Genomic DNA, 24450 nt, shown 5'->3' with positions numbered 1-24450 from the left:
ATATAGTTTTATATTTTCACCTAGATCTATGATCCATTTTTAGTTTATTTGTATAAAAGATGTCTCATTGGAATTTTTCTTAACTTTTTTATTGTATAGAATAACATATATAGAAAGCAAAAAAATAAAAAAGCAATAGTTTTCAAAGCACCCCCCAAAAATCTGTCCTGGGTTACAGGACAGATCCAAGAGTTTGTCATGGGCTACCATATGATCCTCTCATATTTTTCCTTCTACCTCCTCCAAAATATAAGAGGCTAGAGGGCTTAAATACTTTTTTATTCACAATAGACTTTTTTTCCTTCTTTATTTGTGAACAATAACATATATGCAAAAAAGCAATAAATTTCCAAGCAAAGCACCAAAATTAGTTGTAGAACATATTTCAGATTTTGACATGGGTTACAATTTCACAATTTTAGGTTTTTACTTCTAGCTGCTCTAAAATACTGGAGACTGAAAGAGATATCGATATAATGATTCAGCATTCATCTTCATTTGTTAAGTCCTATCTTCTATGTGTAATTCCACCATCACCTTTGATCTTTCCATACCTCTCATTGGGGTTGTTTGGGCTATGGTAATTCTAAGTTTCTTGATATTGGAAGGGTCTGTCACTAATGTAGGGTAGGGAGATGAAAATATCTGATGTTCTGGAGAGGCTGGGCTAGGTGTCAGGACTTATCTGAATCAGGGACCCATCTGAAGATTGTAAGTTTCTGGAAAGTTAGTCTAGTGCCTGAAACATTTGTGGAATCTTATGAATTGCCCTAGGTGTTCATTAGGATTGGCTGGAATGGTCCTGGTTGAGGTTTGGCAGGTTATGATGGGAAGCAAGGTCTACCTGAAGCTTGCGTAAAAGCAACTTCCAGAGTGGCCGCTCGACTGTATTTGAACTCTTTCTGTCACTGATACTTACTTAATTACACTTCTTTTCCCCGATTTGGTCAGGATGAAATTGTTGATCCCACGGTGCCAGGTCTGGATTCATCCCTGGGAGTGCTCTCCCATGTTGCTGGGAAGACTTTCACACCTGGATGTCATGTCCCATGCAGCGGGGAAGGCAATGATTTCACTCACAGAGTTAGGCTTAGTGAGGCCACATCTGAGCAACAGCAGACATCCTCCAGAAGTAATTCTTAGGCATGCCTATAGGTAGCCTAAGCTTCTCTGCTACCTACATAAGTTTCACAAGAGTAAGTCTTGCAATCAAGGGCATGGCCTAAAGATTTGGGTGTCCCTAAAGTCTGACGCAATGTCAGGGGATTCCCTGATGGTAAGATTTAATAGTTCCATAGTCTTTCTCCCCTCCCTCAGGGGACTTTGCCAATACTTTTTGATTATCTGCTTAATATACTCTAGGATGTTTCCAGGCATTGCAATAATCTATGCAGGATTAAAGGACCTCTTTCTTATTCTCTGCTCTCTATGTTTCAGTTGTTCAAATGAGCTATACAAATAGGTTGAATTAGATTATGCACTACAGAAAATTTCAGTTCCAGATCAAATAAAACTTTCTTTCATTGTTCTCAAAGAGTATGTGTGGTTTTAAAATATAGACATTGTCTTCCTTACCCCTATGCTCTGAATTACTTTAAAAGCAACTGTTCAGCTTTGTTCTTATTTCTAAATATCATGTTATATATATGCAACAGCCTCTCAAAATCCAGAAATAATAACCACCACTCCAGATTTAATTTGTCTGCTGTAAAAGTTTACAATCGAGGCCCCTCTTTTCTTATAAGCATTTTCTAAAGGTGACTATATCATTGTTTTTTTTGTTTCTGGCTTATTTTGTCTCACCAAATGTCCCTCATGTTCATTCACATCGTTGCATGCCTCACAACATTGTTCCCTTTTGTAGTGCACAACCTTCATTCATAAGTATGCACCACCGTTCTCCATTCTACTTCTCCATCAGTGCATCCTACAGCCACCTGCATTCATCAGGTATAATGTAGAGGGTCCAAAGTCCACAGTCCAACAACATTCCAAATTTTATATAACTTCATTGCTTCCAAGAAACAAAAAACCAATAAATACACTCTCACCAAATAGGAGATCTAAACCTCCTCTTAACTCTTGTCTCTAACCCCGTTATTTACCTCTGCTGTTGCTGTGGTAGTGCTGATGGTTTCCTTTTGAACATAGCTCATACATGCAATAGCAGTTTCCCCCCTGTATCCTGGACTTAAATACTCTTTATACAAGAATCATATCTTTGAAGTAATTCTTACCTGAACTCATTCATATTTCTAGTGTGAGTCAGTGGGACACATGGGTCTATACAACCCCTTTCAATCTTGTTCATCTTCAATATGGTAATATTACTTGTAGACCCACTAGAGAATCACCTTCACTCCTGTCTATTCCCTTACGTTGGAGTTCAACTTCATTACCTAACGATTCACCCATCTCTAGCTTCTGTGTATCTCTAAGTCCCCTTTATTCTGTATAGAAGTCTCTGATTATACCTTTATGGTGATCATAAAAGTGGAATCATACAGTATCTGTCCTTTTGTGTCTGGCTCATTTTGCTCAGCATTATGTCCTCAAGGCTAATCCATCTTCTCATGTGCTTCAGGACATCACCTTATCTTACTGCTGCATAAGATTCCATCGTATGTATATACCACATTTTGCTGATCTACTCTTCTGTTGATGGGCTTTTGGTTGGTTTCCATCTTTAGTGATTGTGAATAATGCTGCTGTGAACATCGGTGTGAAATGTCTGTTTGTGTCATTGCTTTCAGCTCTTCTGGGTATATACCAGGTAGTGCCATTGCTGGGTCATAGGGCAACTCAAAATTTAGTTTCCTAATGAACCACCAAACAGTCTTCCATAGTGGCTGCACCATTATACATTCCCACCAGCAGTACTAAGTGTCCCAGTTTCTCCATATCCTCTACAACATTTATAGTTTCCTGATTACTTAATAGCAGCCATTCTTACAGGTGTGAGGTGGTATCTCATTGTAGTCTTGATCTGCATTTCCCTTATAGCCAGTGAAAATGAGCATCTCTTCATGTGCTTTTGAGCCATCTGTATTTGCTTTTCAGAAAAATGCCTATTCATTTCTTTAGCCCATTTTGTAATTGGATTCTTTGTTCTTTTGTTGTTGAGTTGTATGATTTCTTTGCATATACAGGAAATTAAACCTTTGTCTGATATGTGATTTCCAAATATTTTCTCCCATTGAGTTGGCTGCCTCTTCACCTTTTTGATCAAGTCTTTTGAGGTGCAGAAGCATTTGATTTCAAGGAATTCCCATTTATCCTTTTTTGTTGTTGTTGTGTGTTTTGGGTGTAAAGTTTAGGAAATTACCTCCTATTACCAGGTCTTGAAGATGTTTCCCTACATTTTCTTCTAGAAGTTTTATGGTGCTGGTTCTTATATTTAGGTCTTTGATCCACTTTGAGTTAATTTTTATGTAGGGTGTGAGTTAGGGGTCCTCTTTCGTTCTCTTGGCTATTGATATCCAGTTCTTCCATGTCCAGTTATTGAAAAGACTATTTTGTTCCAGTTCACAGAATTTAGGGACCTTATCAAAAGTCAGTTGACCAGATGATGAATATGCAACTATGTGATGATATTGTGAATTACTGATTATATATGTAGAATGGAATGATCAAAATAGGAATGTTTGCATTTAAAAAAAAATCATTTGACCATAGAATTGGTGGTCTATTTCTGCACTCTCAATTCAATTCCACTGGTCAATGCTTCTGTCTTTGTGCCAGTACCATGATGTTTGGTCCACTGTGGCTTTATAATAGGCTTTAAAGTCAGGGGGTTTTAATCCTCCCACTTTGTTCTTCTTTTTTAGGATGGCTTTAGCTATTTTTGGGTCTCTTTCCCTTCTAGATGAATTTGGTAGTTAGCTTTTCCAAATCTTCAAAGTAGGTTGTTGGAATTTGGATTGGTAAAGTGTTGAATATGTAGATCAATTTGATGAGAATTGACATCTTGACTATATTTAGCCTTCCTATCCATGAGCAGGGAATGTCTTTACACCTATTTAGATCACCTTTGATTTCTTTTAGCAATGTTATATAGTTTCCTGTGTACAAGACCTTTACATCCATAGTTAAGTCCATTTCTACATACTTGATTCTTTTAATTGCTATTTTGAATGGAATTTTTTTCCTTAACTGACTCCTCAGCTAGCTCATTGCTTGTCTATAGAAATATTACTGATTTTTAATGTTATTAATTTTACATCCCGCCACCTTCCTGAATTTGTTTATTAGCTCAAGTAACTTTGCTGTAGATTTCTCAGGCTCTTCCAAGTATAGTATCATATCATCTGCAAATAATGAAAGTTTTACTTCTTCCTTTCCAATTTGGATGCCTTTTATTTCTTTGTCCTGCCTGATTGCTCTAGCTAGAACTTCTAGCACAATGTTGAATAATAGTGGTGATAGTGGGTATCCTTGTCTTGTACCTAATCTTAGGGGTAAGGCTTTCAGTCTCTCTCCATTGAATACGATGCTGGCTATCGGTTTTACATATAAACCCATTATCATATTGAGGTAGTTACCTTTGATTCCTATCTTTTGGAGTGTTTTTATCAGAAAAGGATGCTGAATTTTGGTGAATGCTTTTTGAGCATCAATCGAGATGATCACGTGATTTTTCCCTTTGGATTTGTTAATGTGCTATATTACATTAATTGATTTTCTTGGGTTGAAGCATCCTTGCATTCCTGGTATAAACCCCACTTGATCATGGTATATAATTGTTTTAATTTGATTTGCTAATATTTTATTGAGAATTTTTGCATCTATGTTCATTTGGGAGATTGGCCTGTAGTTCTTCTCTCTTATAGCATCTTTATCTGGTTTTGGTGTTAAAATTATATTAGCTCCATAAAATGAGATAGGTAGAGTTCCATTTTCCTCAATGTTTTAGAAAAGTAGGTGTAGGATTGGTGCTAGTTCTTCCTGGAATGTTTGATAAAATTCCCCAGTGAAGTGATATGGCCTAAGCTTTCCTTTGTAGCAAGATTTTTGAAGACTGATTGAATCTCTTTACTTGTGATTGGCTTGTTGAGATCTTCTGTTTCTTCCTGAGTCAGTGTAGCTTGTTTGTGTGTGTCCAGGAATTTGTCCATTAAAACTAAGTTGTCTAGTCTGTTGGCATATAGTTGTTCATAGTATCCTCTTAAGATTTTTTTTATTTCTTCAGGGTCTGTGTTAACACACCCTGTCTCATTTTTTATTTTGTTTATTTACATCCTCTTTCTTTTTTACTTCATCAGTATTTCTAGTGGCCCATCAATTTTATTGATTTTCTCAAAGAATCAACTTTTAGTTTTATTGATTCTTTCTATTGTTCTTTTGCTCTCCCATTCATTTATCTCTGCCTTAATCTTTGTTACTTCTTTTCCTCTATTTGCTTTGGGGTTGGTTTGCTGTTCTTTCTCAAGTTCCTCCAGGTTTGCTCTTAAGTCCTTGATTTTTGCTCTTTCTTGTGTTTCAATATAAGCATTTAAGGCAATTAATTTCCCTCTCAGCACAGCCTTTACCACATCAAATAAGTTCTGATAAGTTGTATTCTCATTTTCATTCATCTCCATATAGCTGCTGATTTCTCTAGCAGTTTCTTCTTTGACCCACTGGTTGTTTAAGAGTGTGTTATTTAATCCATATATTTGTGAATGTTCTCATTCTTTGGTGGTTATTGAGATCCAGCTTCCTCCCATTGTGATCAGAGAAAGTGCTTTGAATAATTCAATATTTTTAAATGTATAAAGGCCTGTTTTGTGCTCCAACATATGCTCTCCATGAGCACTAGAGAAGAATGTATAACTTTGTGTTTTGGGGTGCAATGACCTATATGTCTCTGTTCAGTCTAATTCATTGATCAAGTTATTTATCTTCTGTATTTTCTTGTTGATCTTCGGTCTGGTTGTTCTATCTATAGAGGAGAGTGGTGTATTGAAGTCTCCTACTGTTATTGTTGAAACATCTATTGCTCGCTACAGTTTTGCCAATGTCTGTCTCATGTGCTTTGGAGCTCCTTGATTGGGAGCATAAATATTTATGATGGTTATATCTTCTTGGTGAATTGACCCTTTAATTAGTATATAGTGTCCTTCTTTGTCTCTTATGAAGTCTTTACATTTCAAGTCTATTTTTTCCAATATTAGTATAGCTACTCCTGCTTTCTTATGATTACAACTTACATGGAAAATCTTTTTCCATCCTTTCAGTTTCAATCTATTTGTATCCTTACGTCTAAGATGAGTCTCTTGTAAGCGGAATATAGCTGGATTATGTCTCAATCCATTCTTTCAATCTGCATCTTTTAATTGGTAAGTTTAGTCCATTAACATTTAAAGTTATTACTGAAAAGGCATTTCTTGATTCCACCACCTTATCATTTTTATTTTATTTGTCAGATATATATTCTTTTCCCTCTTTCTCTTTGTATTCTTTAAATTGCCCTTAGTGATACTCTTTAATTCTGTGCCCTCCTCCAGCCCTCCCTTTCCTGCCTTTTATTTGCAGCTGGCAGAACTCCTTTTAGTATTTCTTGTACAGCCAGTTTCTTGTTGACAAACTCTTTCAGGACTTCTTTGTCTGTGAAAGCTTTAATCTTTCCTTCAAGTTTAAAGGACAGTTTGGCTGGGTACAGAATTCTTAGCAGGAAATCTTTCTCTTTCAGGATCTTGAATATATCATACCACTACCTTCTCATCTCCAGTGTGCTAGTTGAGTAGTCTGAATCCAGAATTATTTGGTTTCCCTTGTATGTAGTAGATTGCTTTTCTCTTGCTGCTTTCAGGATTTTCTGCTTCTCTTCAACATTTGACAGACTGATTAGTATGTGCCTTGGGGAATGCCTGTTTGGATTTATTCTGTTTGGAGTTCTTTAGGTTTCTTTGACTTGTATATTTATGTCCTTTATGAGGGTTGGGAGGTTTTCCCCCGTTATATCCTCAACTAGTCTTCCTAACCCTTTACTTCTCTCTTCTCCTTCTGGGACACCAGCAATTCTCATATTTGCGCACTTTGGTTTGTCTATCATTTCCCTGAGTTCCCACTGAATTTTTTCTATCTTTTTTGCCATTTTCTGTTTTGAGTCTTCCAAGTCAATTATCCAGTCCTCTAATATCACTTATTCTTTCTCCTGTCTCTTCAATTCTGGTGTTGTGTGCCTCTAGTATGTTTTTAGTTGGTCAACAGTCTTTAATCTCTGTGAATTCTGCTCTTTTTCCATTTATTCTTTCAAATTCCTGTTTTTCCTCTTCTACTGTCTTCTTGATCTCCTTTATGTCATTTGCTATCCCACTTATTTTATTACGTAGAGTTGTATGAACATCTTTGATTAGTTGTTCCAACATCTGTGTCTCCTCTGGTGTTTTAATTTGGTCATTAGGCCGGGCTTTATCTGTCTGCATTGTGATATGCTTAGGGATCTTCTGCTGTCTTCATCGCATTTAAATATCTTGATTGATTTAGTATAAGAGTTGATTTCTTTCAGTAGTCTAAGGCCTTGTGTTTGCAGGATGGTTGTACAGCAGGGAGCAGGGCACAGGGTGGGGCACTCAGTGTGGTGATTTGTTTCAGGGCAGGTATGGGCGCAGGTTGGGGATGTTATGCTGATGCTTGTGAACATGGGTGTCTAGTGACCATGGAGGATGTAGCTGTGTGGGTGCACTTGTCTGGGGGTGTAACCCTGGTGTGCACTGGTCTAAGGCATGGGGCCCTTTGTGCGCATGCATAGAGCTATGGCAGCAAGTCAACATTACACCTTCATGGACTTGTGGACAATGTGACCCAACTGTGCAAACTGGTACTTTCTTAGAGCTAGGAAGTGAGGCTGAGGACTGTGCACATGCATGGTTCTAGGTGCTGTACCATGCAGTTCCTAGATCTGAACGACGTGATTGGGGTCTTTGCACATGCATGGGCCTGGGAATGCTGCAAACAGATGTGCTGAGCTCAGGGAGGGTAGGGTGAGGCTGTGCAACACTATGGGCGAGAACGGGGTAGCCTAGGTGTGAGGGTTAGTGCCCACAACGTTTATGCACTGGTAACAGCCTGCAGGGAGCAGGGAGGGGGATGTAGTTCTCGGGAAGGGTGTAGGAGAGGTGGGTCGGGGTGCACTTGGGGTGGGGGTGGGGGGCAGGTACGTGCACTGGGGGCTTGCTGGGGTGGGGACACCTGGAGCGTGGGGAAGGGAGCGGGTGAGAGAGTTCGGGTGTGTGGGGTGTGGGATGAGTTCCCAGTCATGGGCCTGGCTTACTTCCTAGTCCCGTGTTCCTGTCTGTGCACTCCCACAGGCTCTGCAGATCCGTGCCTCCATTCCAACCTCCAGCTTTATGCCTCTCAGTTCCTCGACCTCTGCAACCAGGGTTGCCACATGTGGTGCAGAAGGCTCTCCCAGGTCAGCTGCACTCCCAAATTGCCACCTCAGTTTCCCTCCTGTCCCTTCTCTAACTTTTCCATGGAGCAGAGCTAATCTCAAACTGCCCAGCCATCTTCTCCCATTGGAATTTGAAGTAAAAGATTCAGAAGGAAGTTATCAGTTGGTGGGAACTCCTAAGCTGAAAGGTCTTAATACAGTTTGGGGATGGCCACCATGTCGTACCAAGTACAGGTTTAATAAGGAAAAAGAAGCAGAAATGAAAGAGATCATGTGATGTCCAAGAGGGGGCAGTTATAATCTTGGGTCTAGAATTTTCAGCACTGGATACCACAAGACCTGACCCTCCTTTTTGACTGCTCTGTGGATAGCTGTGAGATTGCCATCTGGATCCCTAATTCATCCTCTTCCCTGTTGCCTGAGTTAGGCTGAGAGGGTTCCTAATCTTCACCAATAAAGAACTTTGTTGGGAATAGCTCTATACCCTGTTTGATGATCTTAACTGACTATGCATATGTTTGTGTGTATGTGTACGATTTTAAATAATTCAGTTACGTGGAAAAAGATACGCAGTATCTTTCTTTTATCTATGGGTGAGCTATTCTTCTCTAGCACCCAGATGTCATTAGCTGGAAAAACATTAACTAAATGTCCAGTCTGATTTAACGTTTAGTCCAATCATATATTAAACAGCCTCTTTAAATGAGATTGGATAGAAATGTTGGTTTCTAAGATAACCTAATAGACAGGGAGCTGGTTATATGAGGATAAGGTGGAGTGGGGGTCAGACTCACTAACTGCAGAGCAGAGTAAATGTTTTCAGTTTCCTCCAGCTCAGGCTTCCAATGCCTCTGAGCAATGTCCCTTACAGCTGGAAACTACTTTCCCCAATGTCCTTCATGGAGTCTATGCAAGGCTGGGGAGCTGCTGACCTGGTCTCTCTCAGCTTGGTCAAAGTTGGTATTCAAGATCCCTCCCAGGCCTTACTAATTCCTAGGGTATCCTACTTGAGTGTCACCCCTACATCTATGTGCCAGAGGCACCCTGTCCAAGAGGGAACCCTATTTGACAATGTCCACAATCACTCCAGATGACTTCTTGGACGTACTTTGCCAAGTAGGAACCAAGGACAGCTCCAGAGTGATGCTCTTTAGACATGAAGATGACTCTGCCTGAGCCTGCTGTACCAGCGCATTTTGTTTTGCTGTGGGTTCACTTCCAATTACTAGGAAGCAGCCAGCTGGACAGTTGACCCCCATAATCCCAAATGGTGATCTGAAGCCATGGTGGGCAAGAAGCCCTGTGGTGTTAGCCTCACTTTTCTAACTCACCCCAGGGCACACCTTGGATCACTTCTTTCCCTTACTTTCCTGTTTTTCTTCCCTCAACACCCCTGGGGCTGAAATAGAGCCATTCTTCTGGTCTGGCCCTCTACACCTAAGAGACCCCTCACTTATTGAGCCAGAACTCTGATATGCTAAAGTAAGGAGACAAAAAAAAAAAAAACATTTAGAAATATCTTTCTCAAAGAAACATCCTCCTTTCAAAGGCTATTGACTTGCTACTAAATCCTATTTTGAATGTCAAAAGTTGGCTATTACCCCAGTTTCTCTTTCTGCATTCTGCAGGCAGATGGATAAGTAGATGCTTCAGAGTAAAGCCAAGGTCATGTACTCAGAAAAACAAAATAAATAACACTAAACAATTTTGATGTATTACCAGCACCACTTTACAGGCACACATGCACAGAGGCCTATAAACACACACTCATGCACACGCAATCAGAGCAAACTGGTCCTTCACACCCATTCAAAGCTCATGTCAGCAGACTTCCATCTGATAGTGTGGAATTTTACCTGAACCCGTGATACTGGAAAACAGTGCCCATTAAGAAATCCCCTGTGTGTTACTGTTGAAGGTGGCCTTAGCTTCTTAGCTTGACTACATTTTAGAGCGATTTCTTCTTCTTTCTAGACCCCTCATCTGTTCACCTTGGGCCTTACAGAATCCAGATAGAACATGTTCCACTTGGAACTCAGACGAGAACCTCATGTAATGGACACACCCTACTGCTTGGCCTCCCCTTCCCCACCCCAGGACTCTTCCATGAGCTCATCCCAGTCCTTAAAAAACTCTCCTGCCTTCTGCTTCAGCAGACTTGAGTCCTCTCTCTCCCCCTACTATAATAGACTCTCTAACTCTCTGTCTCTGTCTCTGCCTCTGCCTCTGTGTCTCCCCTTCTCTCACATACACTCAGTAGCCTTCCTGCTTTCTCTTCTCTATTGCATAAAGTTTTGAATAAAGTCACCCTTGCCTGCCATCATTGTCTGATGCTAATTTTCCCCTGACACATCCAAAACCATAAATCCACTTCCAAAAGCCTTGAAACATTAGAGCTTCAAGAAAATAGCTTGAAGAGAAGACAAAGGGGGCATTCTATCCCATGTCATAGAAAAAAATCAGCCTAAATATTTTCCTTATTGACCTATCTCCCAAGTGTCTTTCTTGGCATGGTAGCTGCTTCCCCCATATCGCCCTTTTTCCTCCAATTCCAGCCAAAGCAGTGTATTCTCAAAACTCTTCACTTTCATCCCCTTCCGAGAGTGGGTTTCAAACTGCTAATAGACTGCAACTCCATTCCTTTTCTCCTGTAAATAGGCGGTTACCCTTGGCTCCTCCCCATCCTAATCAGCTCCCATTAACCCAATTAGCACATTAAAGGACCAGAATCCAGTAGACAAACCTGGAGTCTTCCTTGGAGAGCTGAGCAAAGTCAGAAAGCTGCGGACATTTATGGGTTACAATGTTAAAATCCTTGCCCACTTCTATGTGCACGCACACACACAGAAAGGAGTAGTGCATATATAGAAAAAGTGTGAAGGAAACAATGTCAAAATGTCAATCGTGAACATCTCATCTTGGAATGGTGGGATTATAACTGATTGTTATTGTCTCCTTTTTACTTTTTGAACTTTTCATAAAATTCAATGATATTATTCCTCCCCTGAAAAGAAATTACAATTAGGATTTCCAAAACTCTGCTGAAATCTTACTCCCTCTGAGAAGTCTGTTCTACTTATCTTCCTTATCCCAACCCCTAGTAATTAATTTATTTGTTATATGTTCAACCGATACTTATTGTGCACTGGTTATATGGCAGCCTCTATCCTGGATACTGCGGATTCAGTAGCCAACAAGTCCAATACACAGAGAGGATATTCAAAATGTATAACAATCTTTATGGTCCAGGTAAAATCCAAACAGAATGGACCCTGGATAATTGGCCCTGGAGGGTCCCTTCAACTGCCTTCAGTTGCTGATTATTTGAAAAAGCGCTGGGTCATCTGAGGCAGAAGGTACACTGAGGTCATTCACCAATTGGAACGGAGTATTTCCATATTTTAACAGCTGGACCAGCTTTACCAGTGTGTGCCAGCTGTGTTTCAGCCTTACACTCATGCTCTGCTCTTGCAATGAGGCAGGAACTACACAGGTGAAGACAGGGCAGGGGAGAGAGCGATGAGAATGCAGAGCATCTGATTTAGATGCCTCTTCTCACCATGTTTTTTATGAGTGCATCTATCATAGTTCTTATTATAGTAATGTAATCATTGCTTTACTTGCCTGTCTCCTCCCACTAGACTCCAGGCTTCTAAAGGGTACAGAGGAGGTGTTATTTATTTAAGGACCTACCTGATACAGTGGCTGGCACATGCTAAGCACACAAATATTTGTGGAATAAATGAATAATTTTTAAGATCATGATTCCCCAAATCTGAAAAGAGAGCCAGTTCTGACAAATGGGGTCCCCTGAGAAATAGCCCAAAGGAGTCTGGATTTAAAGTGTTTGCTAAGATACACTATTCTAATGGGCAGTTGCTTGGTAACAAGAAATGATGTTGAGAGATGGTGCATCAAAAGATGGCAAGGCATAGAAAGAGAATTAGGGAAGAAGGCAGGGGGAGCAAGTAAGGAGAAACAAAGCCAGAGAGAGGCATGTTCCTAACTGTTGTGCATGGAACCACCATCCCACTTCAAAGACCAAGGTCCAGGAGGGCAGACCCTGCTGGAACACACACACACCTGTGCAAAAGCACAGGATAGGTGAGTTTTAAGTTCTTGGTATAATATTAAAGTCTAGTGGTGCTAAACAACCTGGAGTAACAGCAGATCTCAACATAAACAGAAAGCCCAGTTCCTTGATTATTCAAATGAACTTTCCACTTATTAAAAGTAGAAAAAAGCCAAGGGGCAGTCCACTGTTCCACACTTTCAAACTGTTAGTGTGGCCTAAAACTGCCTTAACTCCCTCCCTCACAGGTGTATATGTGTGTGTGTGTGTGTATATATATATATATATATACATATATATATCCTACTCCCTGGAACTTGGAAGGGGGACCTGTCATTGAAATGATGAAGACTGCTGGATTCCATGAGGGAAAGCCTGCCCATTAACATACTGACATTTCTAAGCATGGATCTAAGAACAGTTCTCAAGAAAGTTCATCCATTTTTATTTCAAATTTGGATATCTACATTAAATGTAGGAGTCTAATGTTAAAATACTAACATTGGACAGTAACTTCCCTGAAATTAGTTGAAACCAAAGTCGAAGAAACATTCTTTTTTTAAAAAAATATATTTTTATTGAGTTATCGTCACATACCATACAGACTATTCAAAGTATATAATCAATGGCTCACAATATGGTCACATGGTTGTGTATTCATCACCATGAATCATTTTTAGAACATTTGCATCACTCTGAAGAAAAGATATAAAAACAACACACCACACATCCCATACCCCTTACCTCTTCTTCTCATTGACCACTAGTGTTGCAATCTACCCAATTTTTCCCCTTATCCTCATTATATTATTTTTTGTCCTGATTTTTTTACCCATCTGTCAATACCCTAGATATAGAGAGAGTCAGCCACAAAGTTTTCACAATCACATAGTCACATTGTAAAAGCTATGAAATTATACAATCATCTTCAAGAATCAAGGCTACTCATCCTTTAAAGAATTGTGGGAGATGTGAAAAATTGTTAGTTTTAGAGATGCCTATTGCTCATAAAATTTAGCTACCATTAATCAAATTCATATGTAAATAAATTTTAAATTAATTTAAAAAAAAGAATCAAGATTACTGGAACACAGCTCAACAGTTTCAGGTGTTTCCTTCTATCTATTCTAATACACTAAAATTAAAAAGGGTTATCTACATAACGCATAAGAGTAACCTCCAAAATAACCTCTTGACTCTATTTGAAATCTCTCAGCCACTGAAATTTTGTCTTATTTCTCTCTTCCCCCTTTTGGTCAAGAAGGCTTTCTCAATCCCACGATGCTGGGTCCCAGCCCATCCCCAGGAGTCATGTCCTATGTTGCCAGGGAGATTTACACCCCTTGAAGTCATGTCTCACGTAGAGGGGGAGGGCAGTGGGTTCAGTTGCAGCATCAGCTTAGAGAGAGAGAGAGAGAGGCCACATCTGAGCAACAAAACAAGTTCTCTGGGGGTGACTCAGGCATAATTATAACTAGGCTGAACTTCTCCTTTGCAGGAATAGGTTTCGATAGGGGTGAACCCCAAGATCAAGGGCTCGGCCTATTAAATTGGTTCCCCAATGCTTGTGAGGATATCAGGTATTCCCTGGGTGGGAAAGTTTAATATTTCCTCCTTTCTGCCCAATTCCTTGAAGGGACTTTGCAAATACTTTTTTATTCTCTGCCCAAATTACCCTGGGATGTATCAGAGCATCACGCTAACCTGGACAAACCCACAAGATCTTATACCCTAGTCAAGGTAATTACGGTGTGATGAACCATTCTTGAGCTGTGAGCCATTTGACATGCCTTCTCTCATATAGATTTCATTCAGAGCACTTTAAATTTTCAAATGAAGTATGACGTTTTTGAAATGCTATACTTAAAAAAAAGAGAGAAGTAAAAAGACCAATCATATCACCAAATTTAGTATTATCAAGTCCAATTCACTGGGTACTGCCTCATTGTTTTAAACAATATAGTATCTGATTCCCAAAAGGACTTGTAGTGAAATAAAACTAATTATTTATTTATAATTAAATAAACAGTAGGAAATCGCCTTCTTCTTGAAATACTCTCCTACATTAGCTTCCCTGAAGTTTCTCTCTCCCTATTCTCTTAATGTCTCTCTCTCTCTCTTTTCTGGACATTTCTGCCCCGTTCTCCTTTATCCTACCTATGAACATCCAGTGGGACTTCTGAATCTCCACTTCAGTATCTGTACAATGGAGTGTATATGACCTATTTCTCAAAGTTGCAATAAGAATTTAATTTGAAAATATATGCAGATCTCCCAGTATAGTACATGGCAAAAACTGGGAATCTGATCAATTCTACATACCATTCCTTTTCCTTATCTTCCCTGTATATTGATTGAGGGAGCAAGAAAAGCCTTTCTCCACTATTAAACCTTATATAGAATGGGGACTTAAATTTCTGGTTTGGTTTTTCGTATGAGGGACAACAAAAATTTCAATTGCCTTCAACTAAAATTGAACATAATCTTTCAAATCAAGCTTAACACAAAAGTGTCCCTCACCCAAACCATCTTGCTTTGCAGATTCTCCTTTGGCCCAGGCCCCAAAATGTGTTCTGTTTCGAGTCTCCCTCCTTTGCACCTCCCCAAGCCCTGATGATTACGCTTTCACAGACTGTGAACTAATCTTTCTATCTCCCAAACATTAACTTAGGACGCTTCACCTCGTTATGGCCACCAAATATTCCTGACGAATTACTCTTGAGGATGTACTTGCTTCAGTACGTCGATACCTGACTGCCAGGTACGTCTTCCTAACACCCTTCGTGAGGCTAACATGAGTACAAGTGCCAGAAACATCCTCCTTCTGCCAGTAAAATAAAATCCCAGGGGACTTCCGGAGAAGATGGCGGCTTAGTAAGACACGCGGGTCTTAGTTCCTCCTCCAGAAAAGCAACTAAAGAAACAGAAACAATACAAAACAGCTCCCAGAGTCACAACAGAGACCAAAAAGACAGCGTACCCCATTCTGGAATGGCTGAATGGGCAGGGAGAATCCGCTGTGGTGAGATACCTGAGGGGCACACGTTTTCCCTGCCAGGGCGGCTGGTGACTGGGGTCCCCTCCACGCACGTGGCTCCCGGGTCTGACTGGGAACGTTGGATAGCGGGGCCCTCCCGTCACGCTTGGCGTCTCGGGCCAGCTGGGCTATTTGGACCTGCACTCCCCCAAGCCGCGGCCAGCGACCCCCGCCTCCACGCACGGTTTCCCAGGCCGACTGCCCCGCAGACAGACGACCGCCACGAGCGCCACCTACTGGGCAGGAAAAGAAAAACAGAGCCCAGAGATTCCACAGAAAAACCTTTCAACCAGCTGGGTCCCACACCCAGGGAAATTTGATCAAATGCCCAGACACCAGCAGAAAATAATGGATGACACTCGGAAATTTGAAGATATGGCCCAGTCAAAGGAACAAACCAATAGTTCAAATGAGATACAAGAGCTGAGACAACTAATGCTGAACATACGAACAGAAATGGAAAACCTCTTCAAAAACCAAATCAATAAATTGAGGGAGGACATGAAGAAGACATGGGCTGAACAAAAAGAAGAAATACAAAATCTGAAAAAACAAATCACAGAACGTATTGGAGTGAAGGACAAAGAAGGAAAAATGGAAAAAACAATGGATACCTACAATTGTAGATCTAAAGAGACAGAAGCTACAATTAGTGAACTGGAGGATGGAACATCTGAATTCCAAAAAGAAACAGAAACTATAGGGAAAAGAATGGAAAAACTTGAGCAGGGGATCAGGGAACTGAATGACAATATGAAGCGCACAAATATACGTGTTGTGGGTGTCCCAGAAGGAGAAGAGAAGGGAAAAGGAGGAGAAAAACTAATGGAAGAAATTATCACTGAAAACTTCCCAACTCTTATGAAAGACCTAAATATACAGATCCAAGAAGTGCAGCGCACCCCAAAGAGAATAGACCCAAATATGTGTTCTCCAAGACATTTACTAGTTAGAATGTCAGAGGTCAAAGAGAAAGAGAGGATCTTGAAAGCAGCAAGAGAAAAACAATCTGTCACATACAAGGGAAACCCAATAAGACTATGTGTAGATTTCTCAGCAGAAACCATGGAAGCTAGAAGACAGTGGGATGATATATTTAAATTACTAAAAGAGAAAAACTGCCAACCAAGACTCCTATATCCAGCAAAATTGTCCTTCAAAAATGAAGGAGAAATTAAAACATTTATAGACAAAAAGTCACTGAGAGAATTTGTGACCAAGAGACCAGCTCTGCAAGAAATACTAAAGGGAGCACTAGAGTCAGATACGAAAAGACAGAAGAGAGAGGTATGGAGTAAAGTGAGAAAGAAGGAAAATCAGATACGATATATATAATACAAAAGCCAAAATGGTAGAGGAAAATATTATCCAAACAGTAATAACACTATAAATTAATGGACTGAATTTCCCAATCAAAAGACATAGAATGGCAGAATGGATTACGACCCAGCAATACCACTGCTAGGTATCTACTCAAAGGACTTAAGGGCAAAGACACAGACGGACATTTGCACACCAGTGTTTATAGCAGCATTATCTACAATTGCAAAGAGATGGAAACAGCCAAAATGTCCATCAACAGATGAGTGGCTAAACAAACTGTGGCATATACCTACGATGGAATATTATGCAGCTTTAAGACAGACTAAACTTATGAAGCATGTAATAACATGGATGGACCTAGAGAACATTGTGCTGAGTGAGTCTAGCCCAAAACTAAAGGACAAATACTGTATGGTCCCACTGATGTGAACCGACATTCGAGAATCAGCTTGGAATATATCATTGGTAACAGAGACCAGCAGGAGTTAGAAACAGGGTAAGATAATGGGTAATTGGAGCTGAAGGGATACAGACTGTACAACAGGACTAGATACAAAAACTCAAAAATGGACAGCACAATAATACCTAAGTGTAATGTAACTAGGTTGGAACACTGAATGAAGCTGCACCTGAAATATGAAAAAAAAAAAAAAAAAATCCCAATCCAGCTTTTATATGTAGTCTCTCCTAATGAACCCTTGTCACTCTACCACACCTCTAAATTTCACCTGTGCTCAATAGGCCCAGTGCTCAACCTCATAATAAAGCTTTCCTTTCTACTTCCTCTCTCCAGAAATGTCCCTGTTCCATTTGCCTACAGTTTTAAAACATAGACACCCTTCAAGCACAGGATGAATTCTCATGAAGCTTTGCCTCAGCAATCACAGCTCAGAACGATGTTTCATTTTCTCTAAATCCCTCGATGCTCACCAGCGATGTCACATATATCCATATGTAAATTTAGTCCTAGTCTCAAATCTCAAATATGTGTACACACACCTACAGAGTTCAGGTTATGTTTTATCTGCACTCCCCGTAGCGACCTGCTCAAATGGTACACACAATAGGCATTCAATAAACCCATACTGACCCTTTGAATTCATCGCCAGCTACTGTGTGGACCAGATGATAGTTAAAAACAATGTTTCCCAATGTGCGGGACTCATGCTTTTGAAGGTATGTGAGATGCAGTCACTCATGAGCACAATATTAAATAAAACTAACTATAGTGAGAAAATTTTTACATTTTCAATTCCTTCCAAATAAATCAAGGGGAAATTTTTAGACACCGGAACCTCCTCTCTGACACTTTCAAGCATTTCCTTCTTGAGAAAAAGAGGATCGAGCTCAGATCCTCTTCAACCTTTAGAGTCTAAAATCCACTGTTTTTGTCTTCACAGATTTTGTCATAAGTCTCCTATTTAAGACACATGATGTCTTGTTTCTTTTTAATAATACATTTATTTACGTGAAAAAGGAAGTCAACTTTTTTTTTTTAAGACCTAGCATTTTGGAAAGGTGGGTCCACAAATGACTCAAATGTGAGAAACACTGCTCTAAAGACACTCCTTCCAAAATGCTTCATCTCTAAATCCTGGTGATTATCTTTGGCCTGGAGCTTCGAGTATCAATCGATGGTGGGTGAACTGCCACTATGTTTGTAAGAACCAAGGAGAACATAGCAGGAAGAAGGAATGTGCCTGAACAGTAAGGCTAAATAAAAGACCTGAGTTTCATAAGCACACCATGGCCTCCATAAACGATTTCCAGCACCCAGGCAAGCCTCACATGTCCTTGCCACACAGACTGCCCTGAAGCTTGTCTCAGATCTTTAGTTTACCCTGAATTCTCCCAACATGCTCAGTCATAGAGTGGACAGGCCTTATGACTCATTCTCAGCCCAATGGCTTCCAAAGGCTTGGACCTCACTTTTCCTAAATACGAGTCAATATGTTCAAGCTTATTATTTTTATTTACCTTTTGAGCCATGGATAAAATGGTGATCACAGCCAATATTTGGTATCCTGAAATGTTACCAGGAACTAATCTAAATCCCTGCCCTCAGGAATTCCTGGGAAAATCAAACCAAGGGAATTAAATGACATATTGCTAGGAATGTATGTATGCAAGAAATAATTAGATTGAAACTCCTTTGTTATCTATTAACATCAATTGTCAGGTTGGGGATAAAGAAGTGACCCTGATCTTTCAGTTCTCAAATTCTAAGTGATAAGACGAAACAATAGGTTCCTATTCTTGGAGAAGTAGTCTCTTATTTCTGTGCTAAACAAAATGCCTTGAGTACCTCTTGTTATCATTTAATAAGGATCCCTCTTGTTATCATTTAATAAGGATGAGGCAGACAGATGGTTAAAGTTAGAATTCCAAGAGATTTGTTCTAAAGAAGATTGTTGGGAGAAGAAAATACCAGATGAGGACAGAAAGCTTGTTCCAAATGTGAGAAATGACATTGACTAAGGAGGAGAGTTAGGTGGAGGATAAGGGCAAGAAAGCAAGCAATGAAGCCATCCAGGCTGATGGTTTTCAGGCAGGATGACAAGAGCTGAGGCACAATGCCATACAGCATTTAAATATTTTAATGAAGAAATTATTAAATAGACATTATTTGATTATCTAATAAATATGTATCAAAATAGGTGCCAGCTTAATTCTTCAAACAAATCTTCTATTGGCGGTTGACTCTGGTGGGTCTTTAGGAGTAAACTTGCACAACCCTTGATTATAATCCAGGCTGGTTTCCCAAAGACCTGGGTGACCCCACTAACCACAACAAAATAGGGTAGTGGAGTGCAAAGGTAGTCCAGTGGTAGAACTCTTGCCAGCCATGCAGGAGACATGGATTCAATTTCCAGCCCCTGCACTTCCAAAAAAATTCAACAAATGGTGCTGCAATAATGAGAGAGTCACATGGAAAAAGAAGGAAATGTGTCCCCCACCATACAGCATACAAAAAAAAAAAAAAAAAAACCGCGTCAGACCAGAAATGGACTCATCAGCGACTCTGATACATTGTATTTTTTTTTCTAAATTTTTTTAAACATAACAACATACAATCATGACCATTCTTACCACATATCATTCCATTCTTAGTATATAATAACTCACAACATCATCACATAGTTGTATATTCATCACCATGATCATTTCTTAGAACATTTGCATTAATTCAGAAAAAGAAATAAAAAGAAAAAAGCTCATACACACCATACCCCTTACCCCTACCTCTCATTGACCGCTAGTCTATCCATCTACACTATATTTTAGCCCTTGTTTCCCCTATTTTTTTATACCCCTTATCACTCCCTTTCATTGATTACTAGCATTAAAATCTATTAAATTTACTTTAACATTTGTTCCCCCATTATTTATTTATAATCCATAGGTTTTACTCATCTGTCCATATCGTAGATAAAAGGGGTATCAGACACAAGGTTTTCACAAGCACACAGTCACATTGCAAAAGCTATATCATTATACATTCATCTTCAAGAAACTACTGGAATGCAGCTTTACATTTTCAGGCACGTCTCTCCAACCTCTCCAATACACCTTGACTAAAAAGGTGATATCTATATAATGCATAAGAATAACCTCCAGGATAACCTTCGACTCTGTTTGGAATCTCTCAGCCATTGACACTTTATTTTGTCTCATTTCACTCTTCCCCCTTTGGTCAAGAAGGTTTTCTCATTTCCTTGATGCTGAGTCCCAGCTCATTCTAGGAATTCTGTCCCATGTTGCCAGAAAGGTCCACACCCCTGGGAGTCATGTCCCATATAGAGAGAGGGAGGGCGGTGAGTTTGTTTATTGTGTTGGCTGAGAGAGAGAGGCCACATCTGAACAAGAAAACAGGTTCTCTGGAGGTGACTCTTAGGCCTAATTTTAAGTAGGCTTAGCCCATCCTTTGTGGCATTAAGTTTCATATGAACTAACCCCAAGATTGAGGGCTCGGCCTATTGACTTGGTTGTCCCCACTGCTTGTGGGAATATCAGGAATTCTCCAGATGGAGAAGTTGAATTTTCCCCCTTTCTCACCATTCCCCCAAGGGGACTTTGCAAATACTCTTTTATTCACTGTTCAAATCACTCTGGGATTTATCGGGGCATCGTTCTGGACAAACCTACAAAATCTCGTGCCCTACTCAAGATTCCATGTACTTATGGTGTTAATGAAACTGTCCAATACGTTATATTAGGGAATGCACTAGTCAAATTATAAATTTTTTACCAAATAAACATTTTTTGCTTTAGTCTTACACATAAGTTAAAGTTTTAAAATATGAATTACTATCTGTATTAGTTAGGGTTCTCTAGAGAAACAGAACCAACAGGGAACACTTCAAATATAAAATTTATGAAAGTGTCTCACGTGACCGTAGGAACACAGAGTCCAAAATCCATGGGGCAGGCTGCGAAGCCGATGACTCCGATGGATGGCCTGGATGAACTCCACAGGAGAGGCTCACCAGCCAAAGCAGGAATGCAACCTGTCTCCTCTGAGTCCTCCTTAAAAGGCTTCCCATGATTGCATTTAGCATCACTAATTGCAGAAGACACTCCCCTTTGGCTGATTACAAATGGAATCAGCTGTGGCTGTAGCTGATGTGCTCATGACCTAATCCTATGAAATGTCCTCATTGCAACAGACAGGCCAGCGCTTGCCCAATCAGATGAACAGGTACCACAACTTGGCCAAGTTGACACGTGTCCCGAACCATGAAACCATCTATTTTCAACACCCTTTGTTCTTCCTCATGCAAAAGCATTTTTTAATTTGTGCATTTAGTTACTGTCATTGTACACTCCAGGCATTCCTAGATTATACCATCTCAGTCTTTATCATCTACCTTTCCTTCTGATTTCATCTGATACATTGCATTTTATATTTTCAGTAAAAGTCATACACTCATGACTTTCTGCAGTCATCTTAGTAAGATATTCAGTTACTGCATGTTAAAGATTAATCAAAATCTTATTTATTTAAAATAAGGCTATGGAAACCTTTGTACATTGATGTTGAAACTGCATTATAATAAATTATAAATTCAGATTGATTATATTCAAATACCACCCATATTAAAAGATCAAGTACACATTAATAGCCATAAATAAAATGAGGAGAGGGAAATTGGCAATTGCCTAGATAATGTAGCAAGCATGTCCCAAACTCCTAAATTATGTAATGTTTTCCTCTATAAAAATTTTTTTAAAAATCACAATCATTTGTGCCAGAGTTCAAACTCTCAAGTTCTGAATTTTGACAAATTTTAACAAAACAAAATATCATGACACTGTTTGATATTTTCATAAACTTAATGATAACAATTTTATACTAATACTTGTGGAAAACTGTGCACCAGCTCATAGAAATGGACATCTATGCATACTCAACCTTTTAACCAATCAAGGGTAAGTCTTTGTCTTTTTCATTTATGCGTAAACATATTTAAAGTGATGTTGATGTGTTCAGATTTCACAATCACTGACTTTCACAGCTGGAAGTTACCATAGCAACCCTGTTGTCTAAGAAAACTTAAGATCCAGCAAAGTGTTCTAGTCAGACCTGGATTCAAACGTACCAGCTGGTGTGATACATACTAGAGGTATGAATTTGAACAAATTCTTAGCTTTTCTGAACCTTAATAGGAAATAACAAGACTAACTGTGCCCACCTCGTAGGATTGTGTTCTCGTTTGCTAGCTGTCAGAATGCAACACAGCAGAGACAGATTGGCTTTCAATAAAAGGGGATTTATTTAGTTAATATATAGTTCTTCAGGGGAAAGGCAGCTAACTTTCAACTGAGGTTCTTTCTTACGTGGGAAGGCTCAGGGTAATCTCTGCTGGCCTTCTCACCAGGCCTTTGGGTTCCAGCAACTTTCCCCAGGGTGATTTCTTTCTGCATCTCCAAAGACCTGGGCTGAGCTGCGAGTGCTGAGTTAAGCAATGCTGAGTTGAGGAATGTCGAGCTGCTTGGGGTGTGCTACATTGTGCTCTCTCATTTAAGCACCAGTCAATTAAATCAAACATCATTCATTGCAGCAGGCACGCCTCCTAGCCGACTGTGGATGTAATCAGCAACAGATGAGGTTCACATGCCATTGGCTCATGTCCACAGCAATAGATCTAGGTGCCTTCACCTGGCCAAGTTGACACCTGACTCTACCACAGGTTGCTTTGGGGATAAGATGAGCTACTACATGCCAAGCTAGTAACACAGTATGTGGCACATCGTGTGGGCTCAGTCCACGTGAACTACCATTGCTATCACCAACAGCAGCAGCTTCACTGTCCTAGGAATGCTAAGTGTTGACTCCAGGAAGATCCAAGAGCCGGAGTTAGCACTAGAATAATGATTTCCCGAATTTTAGTCCAGTACTCTTTCCACTAAACCACAGCTTATTTGGGGGGAGGGGGTGGTGCATGGTCTGGGAATCGAACCCAGGTCTCCCGCATGGAAGGCGAGCATTCTACCACTGAACCACCCGTGCACCCCCATCCACTTTTTAAGGTCACATTTTTAAGAGATTGATTAATGTGCTATTCCCTGCAGCTTCTGCTCTGCTTCATTTCGGCTTTGCAGTGAAGCCACAGGAACTATGTGTGATGTGAAATGAAATCGCATTTGAACAGGGTCTTTAAGCCATTTAGAGAAATTCCTCTTGTGTTCCATTAGTTTAATTATGACATAGTTAAACAGACTCTGAGAGTTTTCAAAACCTGGGAACATTTGCCCAGAGACACACACAGGCCCTGGCAGTAGCTCTTAATCGCATTCCTCAGTCAGGTGTCAAACAGAGCTCAGCACAAGCACACAAGCGAGTTCTGTTTAGAATACCTCCAAAAGCCAGCCAAGTGGCAAATGTGGACATCTGTGCTAGACTGTGGCTGCCCTGTTTTTTCAGTCTAATCTGTCAAGATAACCATTTCCCCATTCTCTTAAACAAACACAGACTTCCTTGTTTAAACACTATCACAGTTCTAACAGAACACACAGCTTTTAATCATTCTGTGTTAAGTACACTGGCAAGAGTCTGAGAAAAGAATCAAAACATCTTAAATGTAAACTGGCTGATTTTGCAGCTTTGCAAAGCCCAGGAAACAGAAGAGAGAGACCTGAAATCCCAGATAAAAGGAATATAACACTATAGGAGATTCTATAGTATATATATATTTTTTATTACAATTGAATCAGAAACATAATTGTGAACCCAGTTCAGCTTCTAATTAAGAAACATATTACGGCTAATTGTGCTTTATTTTTCTTCTGCAAAAAGATAAAGGTGGACAGTGCGAGGGTGGCTCAGTGGCAGAGTTCTCGCCTGCCATGCCGGAGACTCGGGTTTGGTTCCCGGTGCCTGCCCATGCTAAAAAAAAAAAAATTAACAACAAAAAGACTATAGGTTATGGGAACTAAAGTTTATCTGTCTCAACTGTTTTGGTTATCAATAAAGGCAGCAGTGATGCGTGAGGAACATGCTGTCCTCAGCAAAGCTACTTAAACACAGTGAGGTTGCTTAATCACAGAGTTAACTCCCTCCCGAAAGCACTTCAGCGCTAAGCTCTGTCACGCTGCACTGCACATTCCTTTGCATTGATGAGGTGTTCGGGGTCATTTCCTAAT

At 39.9% G+C, this 24450-nt stretch overlaps 1 non-coding gene across 1 annotated transcript; it reads right to left on the bottom strand.

Annotated features, from left to right (window-relative positions):
* Positions 1 to 23246: 23246 nt before the first annotated feature.
* On the bottom strand, positions 23247 to 23317 carry TRNAG-UCC (transfer RNA glycine (anticodon UCC)). The gene has a single exon. It is a non-coding gene; the product is annotated as a tRNA-Gly (tRNA).
* Between the last annotated feature and the right edge of the window lie 1133 nt (positions 23318 to 24450).

This window comes from Tamandua tetradactyla, chromosome 21, assembly GCF_023851605.1.
Source record: "Tamandua tetradactyla isolate mTamTet1 chromosome 21, mTamTet1.pri, whole genome shotgun sequence".
NCBI lineage: Eukaryota > Metazoa > Chordata > Mammalia > Pilosa > Myrmecophagidae > Tamandua > Tamandua tetradactyla.
This window is presented reverse-complemented; position numbering and strand designations above follow the sequence as displayed.